The sequence below is a fragment of the Chrysochloris asiatica genome, unplaced genomic scaffold (genome assembly GCF_000296735.1).
Source record: "Chrysochloris asiatica unplaced genomic scaffold, ChrAsi1.0 scaffold00013, whole genome shotgun sequence".
Taxonomy (NCBI): Eukaryota; Metazoa; Chordata; class Mammalia; order Afrosoricida; family Chrysochloridae; genus Chrysochloris; species Chrysochloris asiatica.
Genome location: NW_006408531.1, coordinates 22,308,804 through 22,319,795, shown reverse-complemented (window position 1 = coordinate 22,319,795; position 10,992 = coordinate 22,308,804).

Sequence of the window (10,992 nt, the reverse complement as noted above, 5' to 3'; positions counted from 1 at the left end):
AGAGAAATACTTTTAACTGATGGTATATGAAGGGGATTATAATCAATGTAATGAAACAAGTTATATGAAGTGTTGAATGTGAAACTGATGATGTGCCCTGTAAACTTTTCACTCAATCCACAATAAAATCCTTAAATTAAAAAAAAGAAAGAAAGAAAGAAATACAGCATTAGGAAAAAACAGTTTTCAATCATTCACCACTGAACTAACAAATAACATCAAGATAAACAGTGAAAAGATTGAAGTTGTCAAAGACTTGACTTTGCTTGTATCCACCATCAACACCATGGGAGCAGCAGTCAAGAAATCAAGTAACATATTGCACTGGGCAAGTCTGGCGCAAAAGACCTCTTTAAAGTGTTCAAGAACAAAGTTGTCAGTTTGAGGACTAAGGTGCACTTGAACCAAACCATGGTATTTTCAATAACCTCATACACATGTGAAAGTTGGACAATAAATAAGGAAGACCACAGAAGAATTAATTCATTGAAGTTATGGTGTTGGAGAAGAATATCAAAGGTACGACAGGCTGCAAGAACAATAAACAAATGTGTTGGAACAAGTACAAACTAAAATATGTTCCCTAGAAGCAAAGATGGCCAGACTTCATCTCATACTTCAGACACATATCAGGAGGGACCAGTCCGTAGAGAAGGATATCATGCTTGGAAAAGTGGAGGGTCAATAAAAAAAGGGAGACCCCCCAACAAGATAGATAGTAGCAGTAAGCTCAAGCGTAGCAGCTTGTGATGATGCAAGCACAGGCAGCGTTTTGTAGGGTCATTATGGGTAGGAACCAGCTCAATGGCACCTGACAACAACAAATCTTAGGAGTTACCCTGAAGGTCAGCAGCTCAAAACCACCAGTCACTATGTACATCTGCTCCTGTAAAGATGTACAGTCTCAGAAACACTATATAGGGTTGCTATGAGTCAGAATGGGTTTGGGTTAGTATCTTAAGAGCAACAATTTTTGACAGTGAATTTAGGATTTATTCAGGTAATAAAACAGAAAATTCAAATAAAATCTTAAACAATTCTCTGAATTCTATTTAAGAGAAACAGCAAGATTTAAATTACTCTTTAGGGTATATGAAAGTAAATAGTGGTGGGGGTGGTGTGCTGTGGAGTCAGTTCAGGGTTTCTAAGGCTGTAAATCTTTACGGGAGCAGAAAGCCTCATCTTTCTCCCATGGAACAGCTGGTAGTTTTGAACTGCTAACCGTCAAGTTAGCAGCCCAACTTGTAACCACCATGCTACCAGAGCTCCTTATGTAAGTAAATAGTACTCATATTTTCAAAAACACAAACAGTCAGTAAGCTAAAAGTTTTAACTTTCAAGGTATGGCATAAGAACAGAAACACTTTCATGGCAAAGGAAAAACATGGGTTATTTTACTTTTTTAATATTCTGATTTGTTTAAATGTATTTGTATCCAGGTAGGTTTCATAGGAAGCAAAAACCCTGTGCTGCTGCCGTGTGCCGAGTTGATTCTGACTCACAATGACTCTGTATAGGGTTTCTGAGGCTGTACAGTTTACAGGGGCAGAAATTCACATATATAACACATAGATATGACGGGTTGTTTCTACATACAGTTTGTAAATGCTGCATGTAGAGTCATATATATTCTTGAGCAGATAGGGGCACAATTATACAAAGTACTTAAACATCAAGATTGTATTATTGGTCTTGAACACTAAGGACCAGTCTCAAGGGACTTGTCGGTCAGCTGGCAAGACTTAGTTCATAAATAAAATGTTATACACTGCAGTCTGATGAATAGTGACTGGGGCCTGAAAAGCTTGCAGTCAGCCATATAAGAAGCAACTGCCAGTCCTTTCCCACCTGGTGCATAAGAAAATGAAGAAAATCTTAGAATGAAGGAAGTAACTGTTCCGAAAGCCTAATGACCTAAATGAACCATAGCTTCCTCTGCCCAGAGACCAGAAGAACTAGAGTGCTGTGCTGCCAATACCAACCACTCCAAACAAGACCATAATAGAAAATCCCAGCAGAATGAGCAAAAAAATGTAGACGGAAACTCTTAACAAGCAAAGGACAGAAGAAACAAATACTTACTGTTCTGAAAGAGATTGCAGAAACCCGCGAGGCTATCATACTGTGACAATCTTTGAACTACTGAAGACACTCTTGGAAGCCTATAAATTATACAGTAACACCGGGAAATAATATGCTCTGTAATCAACTACACAATACAAAAAGAGCAACAGGAGCCTAAAAACAAAGATAAGAAGGCAGGGAGGGACAGGAAAATGAAATGGATGGAAATGAGGGACCAGAGAGGAAAGGGGAGAATGCTACCTAACACTGCAAGGATTGCAACCAGTGTCATGGGACAATTTGTGTAAGGATTATTGATTGGAAAACTAATATGCTATGTGAACTTTCACCTAAAGCAAAACAAAGTGTTAAAAAGAAATCTAAAGAACAGAAAAATAAAAATCAGGTGTCACAGGTAATCATAACCTATCACTTATAAAACCAAATTCCAGACCCCATATTCAAGGAGCAAATCTTTCCTAGAAATTCTTAGTTTATATTTCACTGGCCACAATAAAATAACATTTGAAGGACATCTGAAAAGGCAGCTAACTGTATTATTGTTGTTGTTAGGTAGCACTGAGTCAGTTCCGTCTCATACCAATTCTATACGGTTTCCGGGGATTTAAATCTTTGAGGGAGCAGAAAGCCTCATCTTTCCCTTGTGGCAAACTTGAACCGTGTTCCTTGTAGTTTGCAGTCCAGTGCTTATCGTATGGAGTCACCACACTCCTAACTAATTAAGTGCTGTTGAGTCGGTATCAACTCAGAGTCACCCTGTATAGAGTTTCCAAGGAGCAGCTGGTGAGCTTGAAACACCAACCTTGTGATTTAAAGTGACCTTACAGTCCAGCACTTTAACCCACTGTACCACACCAAGATAGTGTTAATATGGGGAAATGAGCTAGATATGTTGTTGTTAGTGCTGCTGAGTTGGTTCTGACTCATAGCAACACTATATAGGGTTTCCAAGGAACAGCTGGTGATTTGAACCATCAACCTTGTGGCTCAAAGCAGCCTTGAGATTAAGTGCTTATGCTACAGCGCCACACCAAGCAACTAGTAATGTCTTTCAAGCATGTATTATACACATTTTCTACCAGTTGGAGACTTTTTATTTTCCCTAAGGTATATTTTCTTGTATGGAGTTTATTTTAATAAAGTTAAAATTCTCAATCATATTGTGTTACGTAAACAAAGAGGAATGGGCAATGTCTTTCAAGCATGTGCTATAAGCATATTCTTACAAGTTGGAAGCTTTCCTTTTCATAATAGTATATTTTCTTATCTGGAAGTTATTTTGATAGAGTGAAATTTCTCAATCTTTTTCTTCATGGTTTGTGTTGTCTCCTCCAAATCCTCAACAATGCTGATATTTTCTTCAAAACATTTAAAGGCTGGCTTTCTACCTTTGAGTGTTAATCCATCTAGAACGTATTTTTGATTGTGCTGATGGCACTGTTGTTAAGTACCATCAAGTCAGCTCCAACTCATAGGGGCCCTGGATAGGGTTTCCAAGGAGCGGCTGGTGAGTCTGAACTGCCAACTGCCCTTGAGGTCGATAACCAATAGATGTACCAGCACCATTTATTTTGTAGTTCACCTTGTCCTACTGATAATGCCATCTCTATAACATAATAAATTCCCTTACGTTGGTTTATATAGGGCCCACTAAATTTTATGATCTAATTATCTGTCAATGCCATAATAGCCTTAAGAATAGCCTTTATATGTAGTAGGATAAACGTTCCTAACTAGTTCTTACTCAAAATGATTTTGGCTAATCTTAAACCCATGCTCCTATAAATAATTCTTTAAAAGCTTTATATGTGAGTTTCCATAACATCTATCATCAACGGGAACAAGCTCTCGTAGCCTAATTTGAATAATAAATTATATACCTTAGTTCAAATCCTGGCTCTACCATCTCTCTGCTATATAAGTGATTTAATCTCTTTGCCTTAGTCACCTTCTCTGTAAAATGCAAACAACAACATTTACTTCATAGGCTGGGTGTCCGCTTTCAATGAATCAAACACATACTAGTTACAGTATAGTGCCTGGTACACAAGAAGCGATCTGAGTTAGCTTATGGTCAAAAAATAAATATCATCCTTTACTACCGGGTTCCTCTAAACAATCATCTAAACTTACGGTCAGCCTTTACTGTAGACCAAAGAGGAGAATGGTAAGGGTGCCCAAGGAAGCTAGATTAATGTAACTAGAGCAATCAGGACAGAAATGATGAAAACGCTGACACAGTGTGAGAAGTATATGCAATGTCAATGGATAATACATTAAGAAACTTAGATGAGAATTTAATTTTTAAGTGTCCTCCAATCACCCTATTTAAATTTTAAAAATAACATACAACGTATAGTACACGGTTCTACTCTGACACACATGGGATCAACATAAGTTGGAATTGAAAATTTATACCATTATAACCAGAAAAAAAGCAATGTGTCTGGGGAAAGGGCAGTAATAGTAGTCATAGTAAGGTGCCCTCGAGTAAGTTCCAAAGGGTAACAGGGACTTAGTGCTTAATGGCCGTTGAATGCATTCTCACTCCCAATAACCCCAAATGCAGCTAAGTAGAACGTGTTTCTTAAGGTTTTCAGTGGCTGATTTTTCAGTGTGTGATGAGCATCAGGCCTTTCTTCCAAAGTTGGGCTTCAACTTCCAACTTTCTGGTCACTAGTTCACAGTACCTTAACTGTGTCTATGACTCAGAGACCCATAAATAATAATAGCCTTCCTGGAATTTGACATTAGTTTTTTCAAAAATCTGAAACTACATAGTAGTGCTGTACTTACCACCACAAAATTATACCTCCATTAAGGAATGGCAGTTATTGTTAGGTAGCCTGGAAGCTGTTCCACCTCACAGTGACAACAGAAAGGAACGCTGCCAGGTCTGCACCATCCTCACAACTGTGCCATATTTCAGCCCACTGTTGCAGCCACTGTGCCAATCCATCTCACTGAGTCTCCCCTTTTTTCACTGACCCTCTGCAGTAAGTACTAAGCATAATGTCCTTAACAGGGACTACTCCTTCCTGATGTCATGTCCAAAGTATATGAGACAAAGTCTTAAAGGAACTTCTTCAAAGACAAACTTGTTCATACTTCGGGCAGTCCATGGTACAGTCAATATTCTTCAACATCATATTCTAAGGTATCAATTCTTCTTTGGTCTTCCTTATCGATTTCCCATGCATGTGAGGGGACTGAAAATAATGGGGTTTTTTACTGGGTCAGGTGTTCCTTAGTCCTCAAAGTGACAGTTTTGCTCTTTAACACTTTAAAGAGATCTTGTGCAGCAGAATGACCTAATGAAATAAGTCATTTGATTCCTTGGCTGCTACTTTCATGAGCAGAGAGTCCAGGTGTGGTGCCATAGATAAACTGCAAGGTCGATGGTTCAAACTCACCAACCGCTCCTCAGAATCTCTATACAGAGTCACTGAGTCAGAACCAACTCAACGGCACTTACAATATCTTACATGAGGGTTGACTGCGGATGCAAGCAAATTGAAGCCTTTCACAACTTCATCTTTTCTCTCTATTTATCATGTTACTTACTGGTTCCATTGTGAAATTTTTGTTTTCTTTACAGTGAGGTATAAACCCGTTGTTGTTAAGTGCCATCAAGTCAGTTCCAACCCCTAGTGACCCTGTATAGGGTTTCCAAGAAGTAGCTGGTGAGTTTGAAAGCCGACCTTGCAGTTCAAACTGCTAGAGCTTTTTATTTTCATCAATAAGTGCTTTTAATCTTAAACTCTCAGCAAGCAATGTTGTGTTATCTCCACTATTGCAGATCATTAATGAGTCTTCCTCCAATCTTGATGTCACACTGTTCTTCATAAAGCCCAGCTTCTGCTCAGTATACAGGCTAAGCAAATATGGTGAAAAGCTACAACAACCCTGAACACACCTTTCCTGATATTAAACCATATGGTGGTGGTGGTGGTTGTGTGCCCTGGAGTCGGTTTCGACTCACAGAGACCCTGTATAGGGTTTCCGAGGCTATAAATCTTTACAGGAGCAGAAAGCCATGTAGTTCTGTCCAAAGGACTATCTCTAGGTCTGTATACAGGCTCACCATGAGTATGATTAAATGTTCTGAAATTCTCATTCTTTGCAAATTTATCCATAGTTTGTTATGGTCTACACAATGAACTGCCACTGCATAGTCAATAAAACTCAGGTATGCATCTTTCTGGCATTCTCTATTTTCAGCAAACATCCAATGATATTCCTCCTTCTATGTCTTCTTTTGAATCTAGCTTGAATTTCTGGCAGTTTCATCTAATCATTTTTTAATTACTGCAGCAAAACTTTATTTGTTTGTGATGTTAATGATACTGTTCAGTAACTTCCTCATTCTGTTTGATCACCTTTCTTTGGAATGGGGACAAATAGGAACTACTTCCAATCCAAAAATGGTTAGAATGGTTAATTTTATGTATATTTGGTGGTAGTGTGCCATAGAGTCAGTTCCGACTCTTAGCGACCCTATATAGGGTTTCCGAGGCTGTAAATCTTTATAGTAGCAGAAAGCCTCATCTTTCTCCCGTCGAACCACTGGTAGTTTCGAACTACTGACCTTGAGATTAGCAGCCCAACTAGTAAAAATATTTTTTTTTTTAAACATAGACTACAAAAGAAACCAAAAAAGACTTACAGACAAAAATACAAGAAACTTATTACAACTCATTGATAGATTTGGCAAAATGACAGGTTACAAGGTCAACATTAAAAAAAAAAAAAAAAACAATTCCTTTACACTGGTGTGGTACTATGGGATCAGCACTGGACTGAGAACCATAAGGTCAGCAGTTCAAACCCAGCTGTTCCTCAGAAATCCTAGACAGGTAACTATGAATCACAACCGACTCAACAGCACTTAACAACAACAACAACAATAGAAAGAGCTCTGAAAAGAAAATCAGGAAAACAGTAACATTTACAATAGCTACCCAAAAGCTAAATACTTGGAAATAAATCTAACTAGAAAAACGAAAGATTTATACAAAGAAAACTAGAAAACACTACAAGAAGCCAAAAGAAATCTGCAGAAATGGAGGAATATATCCTGCTTGTGGATAGGCAGACAACATTGTGAAAATGTCAACACTACCCAAAATAATCTACAGATATAATTAAATCTCAATCCAGATTCCAACATCATTCTTTAAAAAGATGGAAAAGAGGTTATTTGTACATGGTATTTACGTTTGCTGCAAAAACAACTATGAATGTGGTGGACCATAAAGGAGGGAAAATGACGAAAACTTCTTAGATGTTATCAAACATCTTGAGGCAATGAGTTGCTGGGCCTGGCGCTAAGGACCATAATCTCAAGAGGACACCATGGTCAATTGACATAACTGTTCACAAAGACAAAGATCTACATCCTACTTTGTTATGTGCCATCAATCAGTTCCCACTCACTGAGACCCTGTATAGGGTTTCCAAGAAGCAGTTGGTAGGTGTGAACTGCCGACCTTATGGTTCGTAGTCCAGTGCTGATCTTACATCAGCACAGCAACTAGATTATCAAAAGCTCATGAGGAGCTATCAAAGGTGTAACTATTGGCCCCTCCATTTGGGTAAGGAAAGAATAGTGAAGAAAATTTGAAGATGTTTGGAGTCAACTAGTCCAAATGACAATGGAACATGTGAACATAAGTCACCCTGAGACCAGAAGAACTATATAGTGCCTGGCTACTACTATCAACTGCTCTGAAAGGCATCACATTAGATGGTACACAATAGAGTGGGAGAAAATGTAGGGGAAAGACTCAAAATCATTTTTTAAAAGATCGGGCTTACTAGTCAAAAAGAGACTAAAGAACCCTGAGACTACTGCTCTCATCCACCCTTCAGATCTGTTATGGAAACCACCCTCATGGCCCAGTTTTCAGACAAGCAGTAGATGTCAAGGGAACAATTAACAAAGTAAGATATACTCACCAAGGAATGGTCAATCATTCAAGAACAAAAGGTCTACAACATTTACCTAAGGGCAAAGATGAGACAGGACAGGAAGGGGGGTAGAATGAAAACAGAAACAAGGAGGAAGCTGAATAACTGCTGTTACATAAAGAAAATTGCAATCACTGAGATGAAACAAAGGGTATGATTTGTTGAATGTAAAACTTATGATGTTCTCTATAAACTTCACTCATGGAAATCACATGATAGAATTTTGCAGGACCCATGACTTTTTCAGTGGATACACCTTTTTAAAACAACATAAAAGATAATTACATACTTGGACTTCACCAGATGGAATACACAGAAATCAAACTGACTACATCTGTGGAAAGAGACAGTGGAAAAGCTCCATCTCATCATCCAAAACAATGCCAGGTGCAGACTGGGAAACAGACTATCAGTTACTCATATGCAAGTTCAGGCAGAATTTAAAGAAAATGAAAACAGGACCAACCACAAGAGCCAAAATATAACCTTAAACATATTCCACATTTATTTAGATATCATCTCAAGAACAGATCTGATGCATTAGACACTATGACAGAAGACCAGAGAGTTGCGGGATGAAATCAAGTATACCATACAGGAAGAAAACAAAAGGTAATTAAGAAGGCACGAAAAGACCAAAATGGACATCAAACTAGACTCCGAAACTTGCTTTCCAGCATACAGATGCTGTAACAAATAAAAGAAATGAGGAGGTAAAAGAGCTGAACAAAAAATTAAAAAGGGAAGCTCACGAAGACAAAGTCATATATTATAATGAAATGTGCAAAGATCAAAAGTTAGAAAACCAAAATAGAAGAACACACTCAGCATTTCTCAAGCTGAAAGACCTGATGGGAAAAAATTCAAACCTCAACTTAAAATACTGAAGGATTTTATGGGCAAAATATTGAATGATGCAGAATGCATCAAAAGAAGATGGAAAGAATACACAGAGTCACTGTACCAAAAAGAAATGGTTAATGTTCAACTGTTGCATACAATCAAGAGTCAATGGTACTGAAGGAAGAAGTCCAAGGTGCACTGAAGACATTGTCAAAGAACAAGGCTAAGGGAATTGAGAGAATACAAACTGACACCTTTCAACAAACTGTGGCAGCACTGGATACACTCACTCAAGTATGCCAAGAAATTTGGAAGACAGTTACTTGGCCAACTGATTGGATTTTTGTGCCCATCCAAGAGAGGTGTGCCTAATCAAATGTGGAAATCATCCGACGATATCATTAATATCATATGCAAGCAAAATTTCATTCAAGATCATTCAAAAGCAGCTGCTACATTACACTAAGAGGGAACTGCCAGAGTTTCAAGTCAAATTCAGATGAGGACGTGGAATGAGGGATATCACTGCTGAAGTCTGACAGATCTTGGCTAAAGAACAGAATACTAGAATGATGTTTACTCGTGTTTTATTGATTATGCAAAGGCTTTTGACTGTGTGGATCATAACAAGCCATGCATCACATTGAGGAGAATGAGTATTCCAGAAGACTTAATTGTACTCAGGAGGACCCTGTACATAAATCAAGAGGCAGTTGTTAAAAAAAACAAGGGGACAATGAATATTTAAAATTAGGAAAGGTGTGCACCAGTGTTATATTCTTTCACCACATTTATTCAATCTGTATGCTGAACAAATGATCCAAGAAGTTGGATTATATGAAGCAGAATGTGGCATACGGATTGCAGGTAGACTCATTAACAACTAGCGATATGCAGATATACAACCTTACTTGCTGAAAGTGAAAAGAACTTAAAATACTTACTGATGAAGATCAAAGACCACAGGCTTCAGTATGAGTTGCCCTTCAGTGTAAAGAAAACAAAAACCCTCACCATTGTGCCGATAAATAAAATTCATATAAATACAGAAAACATTGTACTTGTCAAAGACTTCATTTTTCATGGATCAACAATCAACACTCATGGAAGCAGTAGTCAAGAAATCAAACAATGTATTAGCATTAGACAAATATGCTGAACAAGACCTCTTTGAATAGTTAAGTTGTCAGTTGGAGAACAAAATTATACCTGACACAAGGCATGGTATTTTCAATAGTCTTATACGCATGTGAAAATTGGACAATGAATAAGGAAGACAATAGAAGAATTGATACATTTGAGTTGTTGTGTTGCAGAAGAATATGAGAAGTACCATGGACTGCCAGAAGAACAAAAAAAATCTGTGTTGGTAGAAGTACAACCAAAATGCTCCTTGGAAGCCAGGATGGTGAGATTTTTGTCTTTCTAACTTCAGCTATATTGTCAGGAGGAATTAATCACTGAACATCATGCTTGGTAGAGTGGAAGGTCAGTGAAAAAGAGGGCAGCCCCCAATTAGATGTACCGGCACGGTGGCAGCCGGAATGAGCGCAAGCTTAACAATTGTGAGGATGAAGCCGGAGCAGGCAATGTCTCCTTGAGTTGCATATAAAGTCACTGTGAGTCAGACTCAGCTTAATGGCACCTAACAATAAGATAACATAGTGTGATCTCCATCATACCAACAGTTTCTAGGAGTATTTCCTTTCATACTGTAAATAATTTTATCATATGTAAGTTTTTTAAATATCTTCTAAAAATGCACTGCCATTAAGACTAACCCCTTGTAGATATCAATTAAGTAGACAAATACATTTTTGGATAAGATTCTTGAGACATCATAGTACCAGACTTAATTCTATAAACATGTTCCATGAAACACAGGAATTTTTGTTTCGTAAACCACCCTATTTCTATTACATACAACAAACAGTTCTTGGCATCAATGAATTTATGTTGAATAAAAATGCTGCACCTCAAATTTTGAAGAAAAATGAGTAAGTCATATTCTGGAAAACTACATTAATAACAAATTTCATAAAATTAAAAATTGAAAAGTACAATCCTTTATATTAATATTTCTGATTTAATATA